The sequence below is a fragment of the Colobus angolensis genome, unplaced genomic scaffold (assembly GCF_000951035.1).
Source record: "Colobus angolensis palliatus isolate OR3802 unplaced genomic scaffold, Cang.pa_1.0 Scaffold265, whole genome shotgun sequence".
Taxonomy (NCBI): domain Eukaryota; kingdom Metazoa; phylum Chordata; class Mammalia; order Primates; family Cercopithecidae; genus Colobus; species Colobus angolensis.
This window is the reverse complement of record NW_012115877.1, coordinates 692,839-697,046: the sequence shown is the minus strand read 5'-3', so window position 1 is coordinate 697,046 and position 4,208 is coordinate 692,839. Positions and strand designations below refer to the sequence as shown.

Here is a 4,208-nt window from a genome sequence, read left to right as displayed (position 1 = left end):
AATTTTATCTCTCTTCTTTTCTAAAAGCTCTTTCCCATTCTTGACACTTCCAAAAAAGGTGCAAACTAAATGTGAGATGTCAGAGAAATATATTAATGAGAGAAGAAGAAAGAACATTGGAGAATAAATTTCAGTTGTTTTTTGATTTTGACGGAAGAGTTGTCACAAAATACACACTATCTAAAGATTCAGAAACTGTTAAGACTCTTGAGAGGTGCCTATGATTTTAACAAGGTATTTCCAGAGAGATGTCGTTGTCATCAATTGATGACATGCCCAGATCTTGTTTGTTTCTTCTTTAAGGAGAAATTCATTTTTGTTTTTCCTTAGAGAATGTACTTCCTTTCCTGAGAAAATGCAGACCCCTGTCACAACAACATGAACTCAAGAAAAATTTTATAGCATTGGAGCTCACTTTTCAATATTCAGGGGAAGCAAAAGGAGAACAAATTTGCATTGACTCTCAAAGGAAAATGTTGACATCATACTAAATACTTCTTCTGAAATTAAACAGTTGGAGAAACACCATGTCCTTCTATTGGGTCAGTTTTGATAGAAACTATGATTTTCAATAGTTATAGGAGAGTAAAAATGTTGTGCTGCTGATTTTGGAAGAAAACGAATTGAGTTAGCTGTTCAATGGACAACAGATAACTTTGGATAGTGCTTTTCTTTGCCTTTGCTCATAGTTATCACCATATTTTACTCTGAGTTCTCAATATGGTAAAATAAAGTAGGATTATCTTATAAGCAGAATAATGAGCCTCTTTATACATTAACTTGTTATGATTAAAAGTTGCTGCAATTATAAAACTGAAAGAACTCCCTGTAGCCAAGTGCCTTGACATAAGTTGGAAATAAAATGATGGATTTTGCCAAATATGTGGGATTTAGACTACAACTCACTAATGCTAGACCTACTATTGATTTTTGGCTACGTCCTAAGTAACAGGATTAACCTCATATTTTTGCTTTCATTTGGGTTTTCAACCTCCTTTTATTCAAGTCTTTATTTGTGCAATGAGATAACAGGCTGAGACTATATGGTTTGGGTGGGCCGTTTCAACTAGATTCAGAAGTTTGTACTCATAAAGGCATGCTCACATTTGTCCATGAAGTTTCATAATTATTTTTACTAATGGTAAATGAAAACATGCCATGTTAAATTTGGTTTCCTTCCACGGATGTTAGTGTGGATGTCTGGATTTTAAAAAGTAGGTTATTAAACTGACCATAAAGCCTCAGTTTTAAATTCAACATGGTGTGGTGGAAAGAACATTCAACCTTAAGCAAATCCTCTAACTTTTCTGGACCATAGTTTTCTAATTTTTTCTTTTTTTTTTTCAGGTTAAGTAATAAAAATTTATTGGGAGTTCCTGGGTTAGTGATTATCTCCTCCTAGTCTTGAGGGAGGGAACAACACTGTAGGAAACCACTGAGAAGTCACACAACGACCCAACAGCCCCAGTTAACACAGGGAGGAGGAAAGTAATTCCCCAGAAAAGGGGCTGGTCTTCAGTCTTCGTTAATCCAAGAAGGGTTCAGGGGACCGGTGTGGGGGACCATCGCATGATACTGGGGTGGGGTAGGGCTGTGCTGGACCCCTGGCTAGCTACTCAAAAACTGGAGAAGCAGATCCACTTCCTCTGGGGATGGAGTTCTTGGTGACTAGGCTCATTTCTTACCCTTGATGAGGCTGTCAGTTCCTCTGGTGTAATTTTCATCCTGTAGGTTCAGCACAAGGTTGTCAGCCGTGAGATAAATACGGTTCTGTGAGGTAGCGATCGTCTTGGAGATACTCTAGGCTGCTCGGATCTTGCGAAGTTTGATGTAGCCAGGGTTCTTGCTCAGTGCTTCTCCAAACATCTTGGCAGCCTTGGCCTCACCCTCGGCCTGCACAGTCTTCTGCTGCTATTCCTGCTTCGCTTCTTCCACCAAGAATTGGGCCCGCTGGGCCTCCTGCTGGGCCACTTGTTTGGCTTCTATAGCAGCTGTGTACTCTCGGCTAAAGCTCAGCTCTGTGATGGCTACATCATCCAGGATGAGGCTGAAGTCCTTGGCCCTCTCTGTCAGCTCCCAGAGGATCAACAGGGATACCTGGGCCTGTTGGGTGATCAGCTGTGAGGCATTGAACTTGGCCACCACACTCTTGAGCACCTCGTTGACAATGGACGGTAGCACTGGTTCCTCGTAGTTCAGCCCTAGGCGCTGGTACATGCTAGGAAGCTCTTGAGCACTGCGGTCGAGACAGCACTCTCAGGGAGATATTCACCATTTGTAGGTTTTTGGAGCCTGCAGGGGAGGAGATTTTTCGAGGTCTGGCCAGAATGTCATAGATAATGGGGTACTGGAACCAGGGGATCCTGAAGTGAAGGCCCTCGTCCAGGATAGTGTCCTGCTGCACTCCACCTATCCGATTGAAGAAGATGGCTCTATGCCCGCCTTCCACAGTGAACATGGATTCACGGACACCGTAGGCCACAGCGCCGGCCCCCAGCAACAGCTTCGGCGCCGTGCCCATGCCCCGGGGCCCCGCGGGCAGCCGTCCCGCCAGGTCCTTCAAGTTCTGGACCATGCCTGATCTTGAGCCTGGCAGCACCGGAGGCCAGAAGGGGGTGCTGGCCCGCTTCTACCCCGCTCCGGCTTAGCTACTGCCTTAATTTTTTCAAACAGAGTAGAAACACCTCCCCAACATCCCCCAGGGATGTTATAAGGAACAAATGAGAGAAAACAGAAATACATTTTATAAATTAGAAATTCTATTTAAGTGTAACATATTATTTACACCATAACATTTTAAATTGAAAAAAAGTATTTTAGTTGAAGAAGTCTGTGACACAGAAAGGTTAAAGAATTTAACAAAATAACTCAGCTAGTAAGTTGGAGAGCCAGGACTAGAACCCAACTTATTTGATACCTATGCTAACGCTCTAAGAATCCAGAGTTTCATGTAAGATAATGGCCTCCAATTCCATTCATGTTGCTGCATAAAACATTATTTTATGCTTTTCAATGGCTGAATAGTATTCCATTGTGTGCATCAACTATTTTCTTTATCCATTCATTTATTGATGGACATTTAGGTTGAGTCTACATCTGGGCTATTGTGAATAGTGCTGTGATGAACATACACATAAAGATATCTTCTTGACATAATGATTTTTTTAACTTTTATTTTAGGATCGGGATACATGTGCAGGTTTGTTTTATGGATAAATTACATGTTATGGGAGTTTGGTGCACAGATAATTTTGTCACCCAGGGAATAAACATAGTACTGATAGGTAGTATTTTCATCCTCACCCTCCACCCTCAAGTAAGCCCCAGTGTCTGTTGATCCCTTCTTTGTGTCTGTATATGCTCAATGTTTCACTTCCACTTATAAGTGACAACATGTGGTCTTTCATTTTCTGTCCCTGTGTTAGTTTCTTTAGGATAATGTCTTTCAGCTTCATCCATGTTGCTGCAAATCACATGATTTTATTCTTTTTTATGGCTGCATAGTGTTCTATGTATGTGTACCACATTTTATTTACCCAGTCTACCACTGATGGGCATTTAGGTCAATTTCATGCTTTTTTACTGTTTATTTTTTTAAATAGAGAGACAGGGCCACACTTAGTTGCCCAGGCTGATCTCAAATTTCCGGGCTCAAGCAATCCTCCCAACCCAGCCTCTCAAAGTGCTGGGATTACAGGCATGAGCCACTGTGCTCGACTCCTATGTTTTGGTATTGTGAGTAGTGCTGCAATGATGTCTCCATTTTCCCATTCACCAGAGTTGATTATGTTTACTTTTATCCTTGGCTTGAAAGAGTCAACAGTTAGTGTTCTTTTATCTCCTCCATATCAAAAAAGTTGACAGATTATCAATATGTGGTATAATTATGATAAATAGGCAAGGGTATTTTTGAAAAAGCAAAGATTAGTAACCTTTGCTGGGTAATTATTATTTCTGAGGTCTTTATATGCATTGTCTCATTTTTCCTCACAATAGCCCAGTGGGTACGAGTTTTAATCCCCTTTAACAGATGAGAAAATTGAGACTCAGAGAGGATAAGTAACTTGTTGATATGGTTTGGATTTGTGTTCCAGTCCAAATCGCATGTCAAATTGTAATCCACAATGTTACAGGAGCGGCGTGATGGGAGGTGATTGAATCATGGGTATGCGTGGATTTCCCCCTTGTTGTTCTCATGAGAGTGAGCT

The 4,208-nt window shown here is 41.2% G+C and overlaps 1 pseudogene; it reads right to left on the bottom strand.

The window, feature by feature from the left end:
- Nucleotides 1-1,674: 1,674 nt before the first annotated feature.
- On the bottom strand, nt 1,675-2,648 carry LOC105515609 (annotated as a pseudogene).
- Between the last annotated feature and the right edge of the window lie 1,560 nt (nt 2,649-4,208).